Source organism: Dendrobates tinctorius, unplaced genomic scaffold (genome assembly GCF_039654945.1).
Source record: "Dendrobates tinctorius isolate UK_male_01 unplaced genomic scaffold, ASM3965494v1 ptg000003l, whole genome shotgun sequence".
Taxonomy (NCBI): Eukaryota; Metazoa; Chordata; class Amphibia; order Anura; family Dendrobatidae; genus Dendrobates; species Dendrobates tinctorius.
In genome coordinates, this window is record NW_027361671.1 from 84,197,487 (window position 1) to 84,221,897 (window position 24,411).

A 24,411-nucleotide genomic window follows, 5' to 3' on the forward strand; every position below is an offset into this window, starting at 1 on the left:
ACCTCATAAAATGACACAGGTCAGTATTGTAAAATTTGGCTAGGTAATTAAGGTCAAAACTGGCTTGGTGTTTAAGGGGTTAAAAAAAACAGCAGATGAAACGTTCTTGTGTTTATCTTTGTGAGTCAACCTACCACATTTGACATTTCAATGACATACAAACGTCTGCACTGTCCTTGCATACCATATATGGTAGGAAATAATGCAACAGAGCATGTGATTTAATTTTATAGACATACTGTACAATTAATGTAAAGAATGTTCAGTGTAAATATGGATATACAGAGTGGGCCATTTATATTGATACTCCTGAATAAAATGGGAATGGTTGGTGATATCAACTTCCTGTTTGTGGCACATTAGTATATGGGAGGGGAGAAACTTTTCAAGATGGGTGGTGACCATGGCGGCCATTTTGAAGTTGGCCATTTTGGATCCAACTTTATTTTTTTGTCAATGGGAAGAGGGTCATGTGACACATCAAACTTATTGAGAATTTCACAAGAAAAAACAATGGTGTGCTTGGTTTTAACATAACCTTATTCATTCATGAGTTATTTACAAGTTTCTCTTTGTTTGCAGCCATTGACATGTCGTAGAGGTTAACACGTGAGGAGCTGATAGAAATTGTGTTGATGTCTGGTGAACGCAGTACCCAGGTCATTGCAGCAGATTTCAATGCAAGACACCCTACGCAAGAAAACTGTCACCTTTCCCATTTTATTTAGGTGTAGCCATATAAATGGCCCACCCAAAAAAGTTACTGAACATAATGTTCTGTGTAAATTGTGGGTCCTGTTCCAATTTTAGCTTTGCCCATTCTGCAAAATCAGCGTGCCGATCTGGGTCACCAACCATTCCCATTTTATTTAGGTGTATCCATATAAATGGCCCACCCTGCGTGTGATATATATATATATATATATATATATATATATATATATATATATATATATATATATATAATTTACCTTGTAATGTCTTCACATCCTGTTCTGTCTAGATGTGTCGGGATCCTAGACTTCCAAGTGACGGAAGTTCACTAACCGCCATATTGGGACACCCAAGTGATGGGTGTCTCAATATGGAAATTGCTGGTGGTACCAGCCTCTTGCGCGGTACCACCAGTGGAAGACAGCCGCACCACACACACTGTATATGCCGTACGTTCCACACACACACACACACACTTTGTATATGCCGTACGCACCACCCGCACACACACTGTGTACTCTGTATGCAGCCTCTTGCGTTGTACCACCAGTGGAACACCATCGTGAATGCGCCACCGCCGGGATCAGTTGAATGCATCAATGACCGCCGCCATCTATGTACAGGATGAGCGTATGCGCAGTTTTAATGTGACCGCCGCTATCTGTCTGCACAAAGATGGCGGCGGTCTGATTTACTGCGCCTGCGCAAATGCCACGCAGGCACAGTGAATCATTCGACTGATCCCAGTGGCAGATGTGCGATATGTCTACAGTAGAGTTGAGCGAAACGGGTCGAAAAAATTCAAAAGTCGCCGACTTTTGGCAAAGTCGGGTTTCATGAAACGAAACCTGACCCTAGGATGAGGTCGGCCACGAGGTCGGCGACTTACGCGCCAAAGTCGCGTTTCAAAAGTTTGTTTTGCGCTCTTTTTCAGCCAATCAGGATCCACGGACACTGTGGGCAACGTGATGACCTAGGCACGGGTCACCACCATCTTTCAGAAGGGCATGCAAGTGATTGGCTTGCTTTGGTGGGTGTCACAGGGGGTATAAAAGGGCGTGCACGCCGACCGCCATCTTACTTCTGCCGATCTTAGTATAGGGAGAGGTTGCTGCTGATTCTGTAGGGAGAGCGTTAGGCAGGGAAGAAGACAAAAAAACTGCTTCTGCTGCTAGCGATTTGGCCTGCACAACACACAAGTCACTGTGTGTGCAGTGCAAGGGGAGGCTATATTGTGGTGTATCAGTGGTGTTGGTTGTTGGGCTGCCTTTTAAGGCTTCCTGACACGCTGGCATTGCTGTTTACCCACTGCTCCGCAAACTGCTCTTTTAAAAGCAATCTAATCTCCCTTATCCTCTAGTCACTTTTGTCACAGCTGTGCCATCGAGCCTGTCACATAGCGCTCAGATATCAGTGGGCCTCACACAATCCACAAGTGTCCAGTGTCCAAAAGTGTGTGCAGAGATTCAAAATCTCCATTATCCTCTCGTCACTTTGGTCACAGGCAGCTGTGCCATCGAGCGTGTCACATAGCGCTCAGATATCAGTGGGCCTCACACAATCCACAAGTGTCCAGTGTCCAAAAGTGTGCGCAGAGATTCAAAATCTCCATTATCCTCTCGTCACTTTGGTCACAGGCAGCTGTGCCATCGAGTGTGTCACATAGCGCTCAGATATCAGTGGGCCTCACACAATCCACAAGTGTCCAGTGTCCAAAAGTGTGCGCAGAGATTCAAAATCTCCATTATCCTCTCGTCACTTTGGTCACAGGCAGCTGTGCCATCGAGCCTGTCACATAGCGCTCAGATATCAGTGGGCCTCACACAATCCACAAGTGTCCAGTGTCCAAAAGTGTGCGCAGAGATTCAAAATCTCCATTATCCTCTCATCACTTTGGTCACAGGCAGCTGTGCCATCGAGCCTGTCACATAGCGCTCAGATATCAGTGGGCCTCACACAATCCACAAGTGTCCTGTGTCCAAAAGTGTGCGCAGAGATTCAAAATCTCCATTATCCTCTCGTCACTTTGGTCACAGGCAGCTGTGCCATCGAGCGTGTCACATAGCGCTCAGATATCAGTGGGCCTCACACAATCCACAAGTGTCCAGTGTCTAAAAGTGTGCGCAGAGATTCAAAATCTCCATTATCCTCTCGTCACTTTGGTCACAGGCAGTTGTGCCATCGAGCCTGTCACATAGCGCTCAGATATCAGTGGGCCTCACACAATCCACAAGTGTCCAGTGTCCAAAAGTGTGCGCAGAGATTCAAAATCTCCCTTATCCTCTCGTCACTTTGGTCACAGGCAGCTGTGCCATCGAGCGTGTCACATAGCGCTCAGATATCAGTGGGCCTCACACAATCCACAAGTGTCCAGTGTCCAAAAGTGTGCGCAGAGATTCAAAATCTCCATTATCCTCTCGTCACTTTGGTCACAGGCAGCTGTGCCATCGAGCCTGTCACATAGCGCTCAGATATCAGTGGGCCTCACACAATCCACAAGTGTCCAGTGTCCAAAAGTGTGCGCAGAGATTCAAAATCTCCATTATCCTCTCGTCACTTTGGTCACAGGCAGCTGTGCCATCGAGCCTGTCACATAGCGCTCAGATATCAGTGGGCCTCACACAATCCAAAAGTGTCCACTGTCCACAAGTGTGTGCAGAAATTCTAAATCTCCCCTGTCCTATAGACACCTTGTACCTTGTTTTACATTACTATATAGTTTGTTGGATTTTGTCTACATTTCTACCAAAAATGAGGAAGGCTGGTGGAAGAGGCCGTGGAATTGGGCGGGGGTTGGCAGCTGGTAATGATGGTGTTGGTGGTGGATCTGATGGTAGTGGCAAGAGCAAAATAGGACCGAATGCAGGAGGTGCTGACCCTGCGTCATCGTCTGGCTACATAAGGCCTCGAACGCTTAGTTTTCTAGGAGTTGGCAAACCGCTTTTAAAGGCAGAGCATCAGGAAAAAGTTTTGTCTTACATTGCTGACTCAGCCTCCAGCTCTATCGCCTCCTCTTCTTCAGTTGTAAAAAGTAAAAGCACTGAGTCGTCATTGGAGGCTCATGTTCATGAACCACACCTTTCCTTGTGTCCTTCACCCCAACCAAGATTGAAGGATGACGCAGGCCATACTACTGATTACTCCATGGAGCTGTTTTCACATACCATGCCTGGATTATCAAGTGAAATGGTGAATTACCCAGGCCAAGATGAATCTGACATGGAGTGCACTGATGCACAGCCGCTGATGGATGATTCTGCTGGTACATTCACTCAGAGCACTACATTGTCCTCGCAGTGTACAGAGCCAGATTCTGACCCTGATGAGACTCAGGTGCCCCTTCCCGCACACTATACCACCATACACGGTGACACAGAGAAAGGTGCACATGACATAGAAGAGGAGGTGATGGATGACCCAGTTGTTGACCCAGATTGGCATCCATTGGGGGAAGAGGGTGCTGCTTCCAATAGCTCAGATGAGGAGCATCCACAGCAGACATCGACATCGCAACAGCTGTTATCTGGCAGGCCCGGAGCACTCCAAAGACAGGTTCCAAACATCAAAAGAGTTGCTGGACAGCTTGTCCAGAGGGTCAAAAGATCACAGCGTGCTAGGCCACAAAATGTCTGCCAAAGTAGGAAGGGTGCAGTGTGGCACTTTTTTGAACAAAATCCTCATGATCAGGCCAAGGTTATCTGTAAGAAGTGCGCAAAGACCTTTAGCCGAGGGAAAAATCTGAAAAATTTCAATACCAGTTGCATGCTTAGACATTTAACCAGCATGCACTTGCAAGCGTGGACACAACACCAAACCTCAAGTGCCACATGTGCAACTGATCACAACGAAGGTAGTCAGCAACGCTACATTGTTTCCCCCACTGTAAGCCCACCGGTTAGCACAGCAGCAAATGTTGAGGTGTCGTTGCAAGACCACAGCAGTCAGGGAATCCCACTGTTATATCAACGAAAGACTGATTCTAGGCCATCAGAAAGAACACCAACTCCATCACCATCATCAACCCTCTCTCAGTCCGCCCTGTCCACCGCTACTTCCACCATATGCAGCTCTCAAGTCCAGCTCACCCTCCCAGACACTATGAGTAGGTCAAGAAAGTACTCAGTCTCTCATCCGCGTACACTGGGTTTGAACGCCCACATTGCCAAACTAATCTCGTTTGAGATGATGCCCTTTCGGTTGGTGGAAAGCACAGCTTTCCGCGAACTCATGGCCTATGCAGTACCATGCTATGACCTACCCAGTCGCCACTTCTTCTCTCGCAAAGCCTTCCCAGCCCTCCACCATCATGTGAAAGACCGCATTGTCCATGCACTCAAGCAGTCAGTGAGCGGAAAGGTGCACCTCACAACTGATGCATGGTCCAGTCGGCATGGCCAGGGCCGTTACGTGTCCATCACTGCGCACTGGGTTAATGTGGTGGATGCAGGGTCCACAGGGGACAGCGGTGGTGGGACAGTGCTGCCTAGCCCACGGTATAGAAAACAGTTGGCTGTAGGCGTTCGACCCTCCTCCTCCAGAAGCGAAAGCTCGTCCACAGAGCGCAGTCGTACGAGCACTCCATCTGCAGCTGCCACTGTTGCACACGATGTGTCCCCCTATCGAGCAGCTAGTGGAAAGCATCAGCAGGCTGTGTTGCAGATGATGTGTTTGGGCGACAGACACACCGCTGAGGTGCTGGCCGAGTACTTGAAGCGACAAACTGAGTCATGGCTGGGCAGTGTACATCTTGAGGCAGGCAAGGTAGTTAGTGATAACGGCCGTAATTTTGTGGCAGCCATAGCCCTTTCAAAACTCAGCCACATACCTTGCTTGGCTCACACCTTGAACCTGGTGGTGCAGTGCTTCCTCAAAAATTATCCGGAGTTAACAGCCCTGCTCCAGAAGGTGCGAAGACTGTGCGCGCACATCCGCCGGTCGCCTGTACACTCCGTTCGTATGCAGAAGCTGCAGCGATTGCTCCACCTTCCCAACCACCGCCTCATTATCGACATTGCAACAAGGTGGAACTCCACCCTGCACATGGTGGAGCGGCTGTGCGAGCAGAGGCAGGCCATAATGCATTTGTGGGAGGATACACGGCCAGGCACTTTGAGAGCAGACATGGAGTTGACAGGCGTGCAGTGGTCGAAGCTGAAAGACCTTTGTAAAGTCCTTCAGTGTTTTGAGGAATGCACACAGCTGGTAAGCGCAGACGACGCCATCCTAAGCATGAGCATCACACTTATGCGTCTGCTCATGCAAACTTTGACGCACCTTAAGGAGCAGGCGTCTGCAGCCAATGTTGATGAGGAGGAAGAGGAGGAGGGAATCCTTGATGACATTCAGCCATTGTCTGCTCAGGGACCTCTCCTGGACGAGATGGAGGAAGAAGAGGAGGAGGAGGAGGATGATGGGGATGATTACTTAGGGGAGGAGCATGCATCTCGTGGGGCAAGTGAAAATGTTGGCGTGGCAAGGTCTGGTACAGGGTTTGTGCGTGACTGGAGGGATGTGGATTTGCCAGAAAGTGCTCCTCCACCCAGCACTCGCAGTGCATCATTGACACCGGGAACATTGGCCCACATGTCAGATTATGCCTTGCGGATCCTAAAAAGGGACCCCCGCATTGCCAAAATGATGAACGATGACGACTACTGGTTGGCCAGCATCCTGGATCCATGCTATAAAGGCAAATTACAAAACATCATGCCACAGGAGAACCTTGACCTAATATTGGCTAATAAACAAGCAACTCTGGTAAATCGGTTGCTTGAGGCATTCCCAGCACACAGCAGCGGTGATGGTTCTCACACGAGCCGTACGGGCCGGGGGCAGCTTGGCAGAGGTGTTCGTGGTGCACACAGCAGAAGTGGCGTTGGAGACAGGGGTTTCATGACAATGTTGTGGACTGATTTTTCAAATACCGCTCACACAACTGGTAATACTGCATCGATGGAAAGTGACAGGAGACAGCAGTTGTCAACTATGGTTACAAACTACTTTTCCTCCCATATCGATGTTCTCCCACACAGGTCATTCCCCTTTGACTATTGGGCCGCTAAACTGGACACCTGGCCTGAATTGGCCCAATATGCCTTACAGGAGCTCGCTTGCCCAGCTGCAAGTGTGCCATCGGAAAGAGTCTTCAGTGCAGCTGGATCAATCCTGACAGAAAAAAGGACCCGTCTGTCAACCCAAAATGTGGATGATCTAACCTTCATTAAAATGAACCACGCATGGGTTTCCAAGGATTTTGTCCCACCTTCCCCTGATGACACATAGGGTGACAGAAAAATGGCTTGCTTTGGTCCACCTCTTCCTGGTACTTCACCTATTTCGCCTTTTGCATCAGCTGAATGTCCAACATCAACATATGCCACTTTCTAAAACTCCCTAACTGTGCTGCCTCCCCCCCCATGGCCGGGGTCACCACCTACCGCACGACACCGTGCGAGTGCCGTTGCCCTGGACAGGTGGGTAGGCCGACTCTTGGGCGCGGGCACTGGCACAGGGTCCCTCATAGTGCAATCAAGTGTCTCTGACGGCGGTGGTGCACACCCGCCGTCAGACACACCGCTGTACTATGAGGGGCCCAGTGCCAGTACCGACGCCCACGAGTGGGCCCCCCTTGCTTGGGCAGGGCCCCAGCATTTGCAATCTTTACCTCTACCTGCTCCTCCACTGTGTAATCTGGGCCGTCAAATCCATACTGTGCCTGACACCGTCTGAGCCTGCCTCCTGAGACATATATTTTGAATGTGTACGCTATCCATACATGTTATCCGGGGATACGGTACCCTTTCTAACCTTTGTGCAATCACGTGCAATCCATACTGGGCCTAACACCGTCTGAGCCTGCCTCCTGAGACATATATTTTGAATGTGTACGCTATCCATACATGTTATCCGGGGATACGGTACCCTTTCTAACCTTTGTGCAATCACGTGCAATCCATACTGGGCCTAACACCGTCTGAGCCTGCCTCCTGAGACATATATTTTGAATGTGTACGCTATCCATACATGTTATCCGGGGATACGGTACCCTTTCTAACCTTTGTGCAATCACGTGCAATCCATACTGGGCCTAACACCGTCTGAGCCTGCCTCCTGAGACATATATTTTGAATGTGTACGCTATCCATACATGTTATCCGGGGATACAGTACCCTTTCTAACCTTTGTGCAATCACGTGCAATCCATACTGTGCCTGACACCGTCTGAGCCTGCCTCCTGAGACATATATTTTGAATGTGTACGCTATCCATACATGTTATCCAGGGATACGGTACCCTTTCTAACCTTTGTGCAATCACGTGCAATCCATACTGGGCCTAACACCGTCTGAGCCTGCCTCCTGAGACATATATTTTGAATGTGTACGCTATCCATACATGTTATCCGGGGATACGGTACCCTTTCTAACCTTTGTGCAATCACGTGCAATCCATACTGGGCCTAACACCGTCTGAGCCTGCCTCCTGAGACATATATTTTGAATGTGTACGCTATCCATACATGTTATCCGGGGATACGGTACCCTTTCTAACCTTTGTGCAATCACGTGCAATCCATACTGGGCCTAACACCGTCTGAGCCTGCCTCCTGAGACATATATTTTGAATGTGTACGCTATCCATACATGTTATCCGGGGATACGGTACCCTTTCTAACCTTTGTGCAATCACACGCAATCCATACTGTGCCTGACACCGTCTGAGCCTGCCTCCTGAGACATATATTTTGAATGTGTACGCTATCCATACATGTTATCCAGGGATACGGTACCCTTTCTAACCTTTGTGCAATCACGTGCAATCCATACTGGGCCTGACACCGTCTGAGCCTGCCTCCTGAGACATATATTTTGAATGTGTACGCTATCCATACATGTTATCCAGGGATACGGTACCCTTTCTAACCTTTGTGCAATCACGTGCAATCCATACTGGGCGTGAGAACGGCTGGCGAGCTGTTAAGCAAGCTACAGCACCTGTCCAGACAAGTACAGGGATTCCCTAGCGAGGAGACTTATTTGATTGTTTTCAATGTTGGGACAGCAATTTTTGGGGAGCACTATACTCTGGAGAATGATAGATGGGGCCCACCATACACTGGAACATTCCAAAGGTGGACATCAGACACTGGAGCAGCATTTACAGGGCCCATTATACACTAGAGCATTAGAAATGGGGCCCATTATGTTTGGAGCATTATTTGGGCCCATAAGACAGTGGAGCTTCATCCATGGGGACCAACATATACTGTAGCATTATGTGGAGCTCATCATATACTGTTTCAAACATTATATGGGACCAATGATTCTGTATGGAGAAATAGATGGGCCTCGTCATGAGATGTAAAAAGTGAGGTATTTTTCATTGTACTATACCGCTATTTATCTGCCGTATCGGAGCATGATGAGTTGTGGTATGTGTTAAAGGGGCGCTCTTTCGCCCAGGGCACATGAAAACCTGCAGCCAGCCCTCCCCCCCACAACTTTAGCCAAATAACCCCCATTTTTCAGTGCGTAACTTGTATTATGAAGTTAATTAAGGTTGACAAGCTTAAGTAAGAAGAATTGATGCTTTTGGCATTCAAATGGGCACTGTAGGTGTGTTTCCTGTCCTCCTCTCACTGCCGACTTTTATTCCCCATTGACTTACATTGGGTTTCGTGTTTCGGGACGACCCCGACTTTTCCCTATAATCGGACGATCTTGCTCGACCCGACTTTTGGAAAAGTCGGGTTTCACGAAACGAAACGCGACCCTAAAAAACCAAAAGTCGCTCAACTCTAGTCTACAGGCAGAGGAAGCCAGTCACATTAAAGGGGTTTCCCATGAACGAAAGTTCATTTTAACAATTGTCTGTGTCTGACCATGTATGGAGTATACCACATCTCCTGGGCAGGGGAGGAAGCAAAAGACAACACTGACATTACAGCAGGGGATCACAGAGGATTCATTTTGTGAGGTAAAATATTTCACTGACTGTTTTTAAACAATATTTTACCTCACAAAATGTATCCTCTGCGATCTCCTGCTGTAATGTTAGACACAGACAATTTTTAAAATGAGTTTTCATTTGTGGGAAGACCCCTTTAAAAGCAAATATCAACACCAACAATGCTCCTCCTAAAAAGTATGCCATAGACAATGAAAGAAAAGCAAAGGCAAAATGTCGACGACAACAATGGGCAAATGAGACTCTTGAAGAGCAACAGCATCGCTGATACAAAAACAATGCATATAAGCGTAGGCGTCAAGCACATGAGCCCCCCCGATACAAAAGTCATTAGATTATAAGAGGATGCTATTAGGCAACAACAGAAATCTGCAGTCTTAATAGCAATGCCATGCTCACAAGATAACCCATTGGAACTAGCACACCACACCGCCGAGTCTACAACTTCAAAGTGTATGAGGTTAACTAAGAAGGCATTTGTGGCACCCCTGAGGGTTCAGTCGCCACAGAGGTACTGCACCTCACCCAGAGGTGTGGTATCTCACGACCAGGTAAGATGGGGACACCTGACAACACTCCACACCTGCACCCCACACACACTTTGAACAGCAGAACACCCTCTACGGCCCCTGCTTGGATCATAAAGAGTGTTGGGAGGTGGACGGAGCTTAGGAAAAGTGCGGGAGATTTGTAGTCAGTTGGTGAGTTCCCTCAGAGGGAGGGAAAGTGAGAGGACGTGTTTGGAGCAGCTCCTGTCAGGAGGACCTGCTGGACGGATTGGCTTTGAAGGAAAGAGTGGTTCTTCGAGAGGCACGGGTGGAGAGTGCTCACCGTGGGGCTTGTCCCATGCTGACAGCCGTCAGGTGGGGGAAGAATCCAGGTCGCAGAAGGGTCTCAGCCCCTAGCCTAGTAGAGTGTACATCGTGACTTAGCTAGCAAGCTGACAGCTGAGGCTACTTTAAAAGCCACAGAGAATTACCACAGTTATCTTTGCCAGAAAGGCAGCCACATAGGATCAAAGAAACGCCTGAGTCACGTTATCTTACAGGATCCGTGGCAGCTGGCCTGGGACACTGACTGTGAGATGCTGAAATTAAGGAAAGTAGCAGGCAGCATTGTGGAGATGGCCAGGGAAGGTACAAACTGAAAGGGAGTGCTGGAAGGGTGTACTTTATTTAGCCTTGGAGTTGACTGGACCCCCTTGACGGGAGGACTCAGCACTAAAGCGGGCATCTGTATCACGAACAGAACTGTGATTAAAGTCTTGGAAGTGCATTCAACTGCATCATCTGCTTCCTTCCTGCGTCTTTAACCCGGCACTGCTTCAGTTTTCACTCCCCACTACATCACCACCTCAAAAACTACTCTCAACGGCCCTGGGACTGCTGCTCTGCCTGTGGAGAGCCATTTTCACCTCAGCTGCGACATACCAACAGTCCCAGGGGGAACGGCATTGCAGTGCTGGTCGCCTCTGACCAGAATACCACAGGTGGCGTCACGAATCACATATAAACTTTATTCTCATTTAATTACACACCACATTACATGACCACCTGGGGCCACAGACCGGGTCACTGCCACTGTGACATTTCCCATTGACGTTAACGGGCCCGGTACCGAGTATACCACGGCCCCTGGGGCGTGTCACATTTTTCCAACGCAAGCTACTTCAGGAACAATGTCCATTGGCCACATCAGGAAGACTGTCACACGATGCAGAAGCACACCGTCTACAGCAACAAGCTGAAACACAAAGCCAGAGAGAAGTGCGACTGTCATAAATTTTTCCATGTTAATAAAATGTTACTTTTACCTACTTTGCTTTCATTTTAACACAGGGGGAGGAGTGAGTGCGCACAGGAATGAGGACACACGGGGGAGACAGCTCAAACGAGAGAACACATGAGGGAAGAAGACAGCACAGTGGTGGAGAGAGAGAGCAGACGAGAGCACATGGGGTACACAGGTCAAAGAAGAGATGACATGAGAGGAGAAGACAGCAGATGGAGTGAGAAAAAGCACAGGGGTGAGAGAGACAGAGTACAGTGGGGAGACAACTCAAATGGGACAGCACATGAGGGGAGAACACAGCACTGGAAGGAGAGAGACAGCAGACAAGGGGGATAGCACATGAGGTAGACAGGTCAAAGAAGAGAGCACAGAAGGGAGAAGTCAGCACATGGGGAAAGAGAGAGTGGACAGGTGGGTGAGCACATGGGGGGAGAGATTCTCAACGCTGCAAAGCCTGCCCCCATCGTGACATTACCGCCCTCCCGATGCGATAGCATCGGACCTCCATCTAGTGTGTGTGTATGTATATATATATACACACACACACACACACACATATACATACATACACATTGAAGATTTATTTTATACTGAAGTCATTTAGACATATGTACGGTAACTAGAACAATGGGTTTGTCCATATAATAGATGTGCTGTATTAGAGATAATAGTATTTCTAGTTATTTCAGAGACACAGATGTGCTGAGCTGTCATTTATAGTCGCTGGTAAGGATTCATATTCTGAAGTATTAGAGAGAATTAAGTCCACTGTGTGTAAATCTGCATCTCCGATATATTTGATTGTGAACTTGTACGCGTATGCCTTAGAATATGACATTTAGATGTCGCAAGAAAGTCTGTTTACTTGTGTCCAGTGCAATCTCATTAATAAGAAGAAATGGTACATTGGAGATGACTAGGGAAATGCTGGGCTGTTTACTCTGGAAAATAGGCACTTTAGAAGTAACAGTAATTAATGTGTAGTAATATAATAAAGGACTGCAGCCATGCAGGCAAACAGTTGTAAAGTTTTAAATTAATACAAATTGTCACTCTGTATTGGACATTCCAATATCTCTGTAAGTAAATAAAAATTAATGCCCAGACTTTGGCTGCTGGTTTTACTTCTGATTTCCAAATAAATCGGCATGTCTTAGCTTAAAATTCTATTTTACAGTATTTTGGGCATATAACACTTATGACGTATCACATGAGTGTAGGTTTTATGGGTGTTGAGAATGAATACAATAAATCATTTTTTGTGAGAATGTGCAGTAAAAGGCTCCACTCCTACTGCTATTCAGAATGATAGTGCGGAGTTTAGTGTGAGCAGCCTCGTCTTACCTAAGCACTCCTGCCGTCTCCAGCATTAAAGAGGTTATCAGGGATTTTTGTTTTTTTCAACGGGGCTTATCGATAAAACATCGCATAGCATTCGGACCAGTATTAATCTATGGGGCAACTCCCATCAGCATTTTTTTTTCTCGTCCGTTTTCAACGTGCGAGTAAAATCACAACTGTGATTGTCACCGACACTCTGCCAAGACTCAGCTCACTCGCACCCATATAAGCCTACGGGTGTGAGTAAGACAACGCACATCACTCGGATATCATCCAAGTGCTGTGCGATATACGATGACCCCGGCAATGGAGGAGATGGAGAAATTAATTTCTCCGCCTCCTCCGCAGCTGTGCTCCGATCCGCTCTGTGCGAGAGACTCAGCGCACAGTCGCATGACACTTGGCTCCTGCTCGCAGCAGAGCAGGAACCAAGGGTCATTAGCAGATCACATCTGATGCTCTCGCATCGGATGCCATACTCTAGTCTGACCCCGGCTGTATAGTGAAAATCACAGTCTTCTATAAGCGTCAGCTACAGGCTGGCTTTCACTATAGAATCACCAGGACAAGCACGGAGGTCTTCAGCAGATCCCCAGCTGTCATGGCAACCCATCTTCGCCTCGCAATAACGTCACAGGCGCCCTTATGGGTGCATGGATTGCCCTGCCCCGCTGTTGGCATGTGTTAAATGCCACCATCAGAGTTTGACACCCGCGACTGTTAAAGCCACACGAAGGCTAATTAAATCAAAGTCGGGGACACCACATATAATGTACTTGTATGACAAATGTCGTGAAGGGGTTAGAGCAAGTCTGTCAGCAGAATGACTGTTCAAACCAAGTACAGGGGCTCAGTGTGGCCTTGGAGTGGCCAAACATTGAAGTGCACTTTCCCACCTGCTTGTTTCCTCCTCTGTCTCCACCCACTCTTCTATGATTGACAGCTCTGGCATTTTAGAGACAGAGAAGGATGGAGACAGATGGAAAATAAGTAGGTGGGAAGATGACTTATATGTTTGGCAATGTCAATGGTGCACCAAGCGCCTGTACTTGGTTTGAACAGTCATTCTGTCCCTTTCAGCAATCGCACATGTAACGGCACATTGTGGACTTTGTATTCTCTATGTGTTTTCTCAGTCGATGATATTTTTGGAAAATGACTATTATATGAGAAACATTCTCTAAAATACGAGTCTTCCATATCAGTGTTATCCATTATAACTGTACAGTACCTTTATCAGCAAGAAATGGGTATTCATTTAGTAGCCTGAATTTACAGAGATGAATATTCTAGTGTGGTTTCCTGACTATAACAGCTTGCCAAGGAGCTGATGATGTCTGGGTGATTCCTGCGAGATAAAATACAACAGCAGAACATTTAATTCCAAAACAAAAGTATACGCATGATCCGTAGCTACAAGAAAAATCCCATCAGAAGAGATAAATAAATCAAATCTCGACCAGACAGAACAATAATCGTCTCATAAGCAAGCGGGCCAGAATCAGTACTAATGGGGGAATAAGCATTATTCAGCTTCGTGAGCTGTAACATTGACAGGTATCAATGACAGAAAAAACTGACGGCACATCTAGAACTAGTCTGAATAGGTGCATACCAAAAAACAGCTTACATATCAAAATAAGGAAATGGCTGCACTCAATTGCATCAAGGCATATCAAATATGAAATATGTGAAATACGAATAGCATAATGGCTTTTGTAATCTAGAAAAAACATATGAGATACTTAGCACAAAATTTGGCCAAAAGATGTGAGCCCATTCACCAACGTCAAGGTGATCTCATTGAACGGGTCCCTATTCTAACTGCCTAGTGTGAACTAACCTCTGGCTAATAACATGGTAAAGCCTGTATTTATAGGAAGATAGGAACCAAAATGTGATTGGATGTAATTAAAATCACAGCTTGATGAAGGGCGGAGTGCTCAGTCAGAAAGCTAACATACAAATGACAGAAAAAACTGACGGCACATCTAGAACTAGTCTGAATAGGTGCATACCAAAAAACAGCTTACATTGCACTCAATTGCATCAAGGCATGATTAGTGTGAACTAACCTCTGGCTAATAACATGGTAAAGCCTGTATTTATAGGAAGATAGGATAGGCTTTACCAGGTTATTAGCCAGAGGCTAGTTCACACTAGGCAGTTAGAATAGGGACCTGTTCAATGAGATCACCTTGACGTTGGTGAATGGGCTCACATCTTTTGGCCAAATTTTGTGCTAAGTATCTCATATGTTTTTTCCCCTGAATCAGTGTCCCTAACGCTCCTAACGTTCCCGGTTCCACACCGGGCGCCGATCAGGAACCTGTCGCCCTAGCAGACCCTACACCTATCCCTTGCTAGGGAGCTGGGTGGCGCAGGCACTGGCCCCACCGCTGTACTAATACACACCATGGAAAAACACAAACGTGGAAACACCACTTAGCTTTACTCTGTTGCAATTGCTCCTGGCAACAGAGTCCACCACCAGAATGCAGCTCTCCTCCTGAATCGCTGTCACCAAGCTCTGTCAGAGCTACAAGGAAATCCCCTATGACTCCTTCCACACCAGGGCTAAAACAGTGCTGCAAGGAATGCTCTCCAGCTCCTTCCTCCACCAAGATGGTTGAAATGAACACTATCACCAACACTGATTGCCACACCTGTGACTCTTTTATAGCAGGGCCAGCAATCACACCTGCATAATAATCATGTGCACTTAACTAAAGAAACTAGAGTGCAATGACGCTCACCACCACCGGGGACAAACTTGAACAAACGACACCACAGTGCAATAATCCTAATGGCCACCGGGGGCAAAAACCAAACTTAAGCACAGCTTGGAAAAAAAAAAGGTTACCTGTGCTTTTTATCAGTCCTGATCCAGCATGGATCATAACAATCTTATATTGGCAGTCTTTGACAGGTTGATATTGCTGGCTATTTTCATATCCACTCTTAATTTCTCTTATGACTACATATATGACATTGGACTCTGGATTTGAAACTCCTATCACCATGTATTTTTGCTCTTGTCATGTTTCTCACAATCCCCATATGTGATTTATAACATTTTTTCGAATTTTCTGTTGCTCATAAATAAAGATAATTATTATTAACAAAAAACATAAGTACTATGACTAAGAACTGAAGTGTTTGAAACGCTTAAGCTTCACCCCTGCGTTTATCTGCACTGTTTTCTACAAGGATTTTTAAAGTGTGAATTTTAATATGGATCAATAAAGGTTTTTGATTTTAATTACTTTCCTTGGACGTGATGCTGGATACACCCGCAAATGCTGCCAACACAGCTTCTGTCCCTTCACCGCTCCAGGATTAAGTCCACGAACTGCATTAACAACTAGGTGAGCTGGGCTTCAGCTTTTTCTTTGTTACCTTCACATCTTCTTCAATTTTGTCCATTCACATTACTGTTAAGGCTAGATACAGCATGCAAACATCTCATATCAATATCCATACTGTGAATGCTTTGGGACTTAGTCTCAAATTCACCACTCAAGCTCTGTTACATCTCACACAGCAAGAAAAAAAGTGAAATAGCGCTCCTAGTGTGATCAAAAATGGCAAGCTTGTATGAAACAGTGATTGGCTAAACTCACCAGGAGGTGATGTATAGCAAGCAGAACATTTAACATGAGCATGATTACTCAAAATCCACCGACTCTGTTGCTTCCGTGAATTGCCAGGACTCCAAGACACACAGGAGAATTTAAAAAAGTACCTGATGAATGAGCTGGATCAGCCCCGAAACGCGTTTGATGAACAAAATTGTATCTATCAATGCTCTCATCCATTTTGACAGTGATCACCATGACTGTGACTTTTTCAATTCTCCCTTACATCTCACACAGAAGACTAAGGCCCCAATCCATCATTACCTTTTAGCTTGTTTGTCTAGCTTTGTGCCTTTTTTTGTTATTTGCACCATTATTCTTACATGAACACATCTGGCTTTTGAGTGGAGTTTGTCGATTCTAGATGTTTTCGGACGAATTCATCAATTTCAACTTTTTGACAAAGTTTAGTGCAACTCCACTTCAGTCCCCCCTCGCGTGTTGTATCTTTGAGTATGCCAGCATTTTGACGGAAGTTTTGCCTCATCTTGAAAAACATGACGCTTTTTGCACTAAAAAGTCTCAAAAACCTGTCAAGACACAAAAAAAGACGAGATTTCATTTTGCTCCAAATTCTCAAACTTGGATCAAGTGCGCCATTTTGAGAAATGCGGTGCAAAAATCTGCAACAAAAAAAACACGACAAAACTAAAAAAAAGTAAACGAAGAATCGGAACCATAGTAACTACCTATTTATATAGACTTAATCTATTTCAACTACCAGGTGGCGATTATTAGTCTCCTACTACACCTCCTCCACATCCTCTCAACAGACTTGACCCTATCACCTAAAGCAAAAGAGCAGAGTTGCACCCACTACCCTCATTCTTTTCATCCAAGCAAGGTAAAAAGCTGCCGAGCAGAGTTTTACACCTTGAGAGCCTGGGCAAGTTAGTTCCTGTTGTGTTAAATCCTCAATTTAAAATTTCTTTCTGAAGAACGCCATCCTGGCTTTGCAAAAATAGAACAGTCAGCCGGATACTATGTTACTGCAATATATAGTCAAAATTGTAGTTTCCTATGAAGCTCAGCTTGTAGTTTTTCTTCTCAGAAGACCCAAGATACCGGCAGCCCCCACCTGCAAGGTAAACCTAATTAAGAGATTGACAGCAGCATGTAATGATTAACAGCAGCACTAGGAGCACAGCTCTGATGACTGCTATTAGCCAACTAATGATGGGGGTCAGGATACCTTTTTTGAAGCCATAGCACTCCGGCCAAAAAATGTTAGGTCATTGTCCCTTTGAAATAAGTATGCTTCACACTGTGAATGTGGTCACACACTTACCAATTGCCATCTTCTCCCGTAATCTGCAGTATTTCAGTCATCTTCTGCACCACATGACCACAATACAGCCTAGCCAAATCATAGAGTTTTCGGTACGGGCTTGAAGTACTTTCTAAATCATCTTCTGAGCCACACAGAAATCGGTAGTCTGAATTGCAATCGATACTATAAGTACCATGAAATTAGAAGCTGGAAATCGAAAAGCCACATACTGCTCTCACATGGGCACCTCTGTGGTTGAGGTTCGCCCAGGTTAAAATAAATTGGGATTTGCAATTGTTTTTGTAAGTCCTATGAAGGGAATCTTTTCTCCTGTGCTTTCGATTCCCAGTGTGGTTAGTGTCCTTCACAGGCTTCTCTAAATAGGCTTCCAACGGCAGTGAAGGCCTAGCCGGGATCATTGTTACATTCTGAAATGCAATGTGACTGATACCACTCATCCTACATCCCTACCAGTCAGGAGAGCAAATATTGAAATAAAAAGATCTACCTAATCCATTGTTTCTAGGTGTAAAAAGAGCATATTAAATCAACTGTCATCTCTGGGGTAAAGATGCGGGCTCAGCCTCGGAGCCCGCATCAAAGTTTGGGGCAAATATGACTTAAAAGGGGTTTTCCCAAGAAGAAGAAATGTTAATTTTAATCAATAGATGTTGTAATTACAGTAGAATAAATGCCACAATTGGATGTGTTTAATTAAAATGTTCCTGTGCTGTGTATTGTGTAATGCTATTGGTAACATCTATGGATACCTAAGCTATTGCAATGCCTGCACATGAGGAGGGAGACACTGTGAAGTAGAACTATACTACATTTTTAATTGGATGTATTTGTTGTATTTGTGAATATTATTATGTCTACATTATACTGGGATAGGATCTTGGAGATGGGAATACTCATTCAATGCAGCCAGTCATATAAAATATTGGGATCCACTGCACACTGCAGTCTTTTGGTAAAATGGCTTTTACTAATGATTAGTGATGAGGGAACGTGCTCGGATAAGGTGTTATCCGCGTGCTCGAAAAATATGTTCAGAGTCCTCATGGCTGCATGTCTCACGCCTGTTTGAAAGCCACAACACATGCATGGATTGCCTATTTGTTAGGCAATCCCTTCATGTGTTACTGCTGTCAAAAAGCAAAATCATTGTCTTATCAGCAAAAGACAACCCCTAAAGAACCAGTACACCTGCTCCCATGCAGTTCTCCGTCTAATATATAAAGCTCAATGTGTGTGTGTGTGTGTGTGTGTGTGTATGTATGTATGTCCGGGATTGGCATCCGCACCGTCGCAGCTACAGCCACAAAATTTTGCACAGTCACACGTCTGGACCCCGAAAGCGTCATAGGCTATGTTGTGAGGCAAAATTTTAACCCCGCACGTTCCAATTCACCAATTTTGCCCCTATCTACATAATGGGGAAAAAGTGTATGTATTGGCATCTGCACCGTCGTTGGTACAGTCACAAAATTTTGCACAGTCACACCTCTGGACCCCGAGAGCGTCATAGGCTATGTTGTGAGGCAAAATTTTAACCCTGTGCGTTCCAATTCACCAAACAATTTTGCCTTTATCTACATAATGGGGAAAAAGTGTATGTATGTATTGGCATCGGCACCTGTGATGAAAATATATATATTTGTATTTCATCTAGATCTCACTTGCATGCTAATATGCTATATACTCATGTACTTATATACTCATATATAGAGTTGAGCGAAACGGGTCGAAAAAATTCAAAAGTCGCCGACTTTTGGCAAAGTCGGGTTTCATGAAACGAAACCCGACCCTAGGATGAGGTCGGCCACGAGGTCGGCGACTTACGCGCCAAAGTCGCGTTTCAAAAGTTTGTTTTGCGCTCTTTTTCAGCCAATCAGGATCCACGGACACTGTGGGCAACGTGATGACATAGGCACGGGTCACCACCATCTTTCAGAAGGGCATGCAAGTGATTGGCTTGCTTTGGTGGGCGTCACAGGGGGTATAAAAGGGCGTGCACGCCGACCGCCATCTTACTTCTGCCGATCTTAGTATAGGGAGAGGTTGCTGCTGAATCTGTAGGGAGAGCGTTAGGCAGGGAAGAAGACAAAAAAACTGCTTCTGCTGCTAGCGATTTGGCCTGCACAACACACCAGTCACTGTGTGTGCAGTGCAAGGGGAGGCTATATAGTGGTGTATCAGTGGTGTTGGTTGTTGGGCTGCCTTTTAAGGCTTCCTGACAGGCTGGCATTGCTGTTTACCCACTGCTCCGCAAACTGCTTTTTTAAAAGAAATCCCAATTTTTTTTTTTTGTCCTGCTGAGAAGAAAAAAAAACTGCTTCTGCTGCTAGCAATTTGGCCTGCACAACACACCAGTCACTGTGTGTGCAGTGCAAGGGGAGGCTATATAGTGGTGTATCAGTGGTGTTGGTTGTTGGGCTGCCTTCTAAGGCTTCCTGACAGGCTGGCATTGCTGTTTACCCACTGCTCCGCAAACTGCTTTTTTAAAAGCAATCCAATCTCCCTTATCCTCTAGTCACTTTTGTCACAGCTGTGCCATCGAGCCTGTCACATAGCGCTCAGATATTCATTGGGCCTCACACAATCCAAAAGTGTCCAGTGTCCAAAAGTGTGTGCAGAGATTCAAAATCTCCCTTATCCTCTAGTCACTTTGGTCACAGCTGTGCCATCGAGCCTGTCACATAGCGCTCAGATATCAGTGGGCCTCACACAATCCAAAAGTGTCCACTGTCCACAAGTGTGTGCAGAAATTCAAAATCTCCCTTATCCTCTAGTCACTTTTGTCACAGCTGTGCCATCGAGCCTGTCACATAGCGCTCAGATATCAGTGGGCCTCACACAATCCAAAAGTGTCCACTGTCCACAAGTGTGTGCAGAAATTCAAAATCTCCCTTATCCTCTAGTCACTTTTGTCACAGCTGTGCCATCGAGCCTGTCACATAGCGCTCAGATATCAGTGGGCCTCACACAATCCAAAAGTGTCCACTGTCCACAAGTGTGTGCAGAAATTCAAAATCTCCCTTATCCTCTAGTCACTTTTGTCACAGCTGTGCCATCGAGCCTGTCACATAGCGCTCAGATATCAGTGGGCCTCACACAATCCAAAAGTGTCCACTGTCCACAAGTGTGTGCAGAAATTCAAAATCTCCCTTATCCTCTAGTCACTTTTGTCACAGCAGTGCCATCGAGCCTGTCACATAGCGCTCAGATATCAGTGGGCCTCACACAATCCAAAAGTGTCCACTGTCCACAAGTGTGTGCAGAAATTCAAAATCTCCCTTATCCTCTAGTCACTTTTGTCACAGCTGTGCCATCGAGCCTGTCACATAGCGCTCAGATATCAGTGGGCCTCACACAATCCAAAAGTGTCCACTGTCCACAAGTGTGTGCAGAAATTCAAAATCTCCCTTATCCTCTAGTCACTTTTGTCACAGCTGTGCCATCGAGCCTGTCACATAGCGCTCAGATATCAGTGGGCCTCACACAATCCAAAAGTGTCCACTGTCCACAAGTGTGTGCAGAAATTCAAAATCTCCCCTGTCCTATAGACACCTTGTACCTTGTTTTACATTACTATATAGTTTGTTGGATTTTGTCTACATTTCTACCAAAAATGAGGAAGGCTGGTGGAAGAGGCCGTGGAATTGGGCGGGGGTTGGCAGCTGGTAATGATGGTGTTGGTGGTGGATCTGATGGTAGTGGCAAGAGCAAAATAGGACCGAATGCAGGAGGTGCTGACCCTGCGTCATCGTCTGGCTACATAAGGCCTCGAACGCTTAGTTTTCTAGGAGTTGGCAAACCGCTTTTAAAGGCAGAGCATCAGGAAAAAGTTTTGTCTTACATTGCTGACTCAGCCTCCAGCTCTATCGCCTCCTCTTCTTCAGTTGTAAAAAGTAAAAGCACTGAGTCGTCATTGGAGGCTCATGTTCATGAACCACACCTTTCCTTGTGTCCTTCACCCCAACCAAGATTGAAGGATGACGCAGGCCATACTACTGATTACTCCATGGAGCTGTTTTCACATACCATGGCTGGATTATCAAGTCAAATGGTGAATTACCCAGGCCAAGATGAATCTGACATGGAGTGCACTGATGCACAGCCGCTGATGGATGATTCTGCTGGTACATTCACTCAGAGCACTACATTGTCCTCGCAGTGTACAGAGCCAGATTCTGACCCTGATGAGACTCAGGTGCCCCTTCCCGCACACTATACCACCATACACGGTGACACAGAGGAAGGTGCACATGACATAGAAGAGGAGGTGATGGATGACCCAGTTGTTGACCCAGATTGGCATCCATTGGGGGAAGAGGGTGCTGCTTCCAATAGCTCAGATGAGGAGCATCCACAGCAGACATCGACATCGCAACAGCTGTTATCTGGCAGGCCCGGAGCACTCCAAAGACAGGTTCCAAACATCAAAAGAGTTGCTGGACAGCTTGTCCAGAGGGTCAAAAGATCACAGCGTGCTAGGCCGCAAAATGTCTGCCAAAGTAGGAAGAGTGCAGTGTGGCACTTTTTTGAACAAAATCCTCATGATCAGGCCAAGGTTATCTGTAAGAAGTGCGCAAAGACCTTTAGCCGAGGGAAAAATCTGAAAAATTTGAATACCAGTTGCATGCTTAGACATTTAACCAGCATGCACTTGCAAGCGTGGACACAAGACCAAACCTCAAGTGCCACATGTGCAACTGATCACAACGAAGGTAGTCAGCAACGCTACATTGTTACCCCCACTGTAAGCCCACCGGTTAGCACAGCAGCAAATGTTGAGGTGTCGTTGCAAGACCACAGCAGTCAGGGAATCCCACTGTTATATCAACGAAAGACTGATTCTAGGCCATCAGAAAGAACACCAACTCCATCACCATCATCAACCCTCTCTCAGTCCGCCCTGTCCACCGCTACTTCCACCATATGCAGCTCTCAAGTCCAGCTCACCCTCCCAGACACTATGAGTAGGTCAAGAAAGTACTCAGTCTCTCATCCGCGTACACTGGGTTTGAACGCCCACATTGCCAAACTAATCTCGTTTGAGATGATGCCCTTTCGGTTGGTGGAAAGCACAGCTTTCCGCGAACTCATGCCCTATGCAGTACCACGCTATGACCTACCCAGTCGCCACTTCTTCTCTCGCAAAGCCATCCCAGCCCTCCACCATCATGTGAAAGACCGCATTGTCCATGCACTCAAGCAGTCAGTGAGCGGAAAGGTGCACCTCACAACTGATGCATGGTCCAGTCGGCATGGCCAGGGCCGTTACGTGTCCATCACTGCGCACTGGGTTAATGTGGTGGATGCAGGGTCCACAGGGGACAGCGGTGGTGGGACAGTGCTGCCTAGCCCACGGTATAGGAAACAGTTGGCTGTAGGCGTTCGACCATCCTCCTCCTCCACCTCCTCCAGAAGCGAAAGCTCGTCCACAGAGCGCAGTCGTACGAGCACTCCATCTGCAGCTGCCACTGTTGCACACGATGTGTCCCCCTATCGAGCAGCTAGTGGAAAGCGTCAGCAGGCTGTGTTGCAGATGATGTGTTTGGGCGACAGACACACCGCCGAGGTGCTGGCCGAGTACTCGAAGCGACAAACTGAGTCATGGCTGGGCAGTGTACATCTTGAGGCAGGCAAGGTAGTTAGTGATAACGGCCGTAATTTTGTGGCAGCCATAGCCCTTTCAAAACTCAGCCACATACCTTGCTTGGCTCACACCTTGAACCTGGTGGTGCAGTGCTTCCTCAAAAATTATCTGGAGTTAACAGCCCTGCTCCAGAAGGTGCGAAGACTGTGCGCGCACATCCGCCGGTCGCCTGTACACTCCATTCGTATGCAGAAGCTGCAGCGATTGCTCCACCTTCCCAACCACCGCCTCATTATCGACATTGCAACAAGGTGGAACTCCACCCTGCACATGGTGGAGCGGCTGTGCGAGCAGAGGCAGGCCATAATGCATTTGTGGGAGGATACACGGCCAGGCACTTTGAGAGCAGACATGGAGTTGACAGGTGTGCAGTGGTCGAAGCTGAAAGACCTTTGTAAAGTCCTTCAGTGTTTTGAGGAATGCACACTGCTGGTAAGCGCAGACGACGCCATCCTAAGCATGAGCATCCCACTTATGCGTCTGCTCATGCAAACTTTGACGCACCTTAAGGAGCAGGCGTCTGCAGCCAATGTTGATGAGGAGGAAGAGGAGGAGGGAATCCTTGATGACATTCAGCCATTGTCTGCTCAGGGACCTCTCCTGGACGAGGTGGAGGAAGAAGAGGAGGAGGAGGATGATGATGGGGATGATTACTTAGGGGAGGAGGATGCATCTCGTGGGGCAAGTGAAAATGTTGGCGTGGCAAGGTCTGGTACAGGGTTTGTGCGTGACTGGAGGGATATGGATTTGCCAGAAAGTGCTCCTCCACCCAGCACTCGCAGTGCATCATTGACACCGGGAACATTGGCCCACATGTCAGATTATGCCTTGCGGATCCTAAAAAGGGACCCCCGCATTGCCAAAATGATGAACGATGACGACTACTGGTTGGCCAGCATCCTGGATCCACGCTATAAAGGCAAATTACAAAACATCATGCCACAGGAGAACCTTGACCTAATATTGGCTAATAAACAAGCAACTCTGGTAAATCGGTTGCTTGAGGCATTCCCAGCACACCGCAG

At 46.6% G+C, this 24,411-nt stretch overlaps 2 long non-coding RNA genes across 2 annotated transcripts in view; one reads left to right on the forward strand and one right to left on the reverse strand.

Moving 5' to 3' along the window:
- Window positions 1–24,411, forward strand: part of LOC141091986 (uncharacterized) — a 243,366-nt gene that overhangs the window by 201,238 nt on the left and 17,717 nt on the right. The gene's annotated exons all lie outside the window — the stretch shown is intronic.
- LOC141091940 (uncharacterized) lies at window positions 11,186–14,546 on the reverse strand. Its single transcript, XR_012232627.1, has 2 exons — window positions 14,045–14,546; window positions 11,186–11,424 (listed from the first exon to the last, which is right to left on the reverse strand). It is a non-coding gene; the product is annotated as an uncharacterized lncRNA (long non-coding RNA).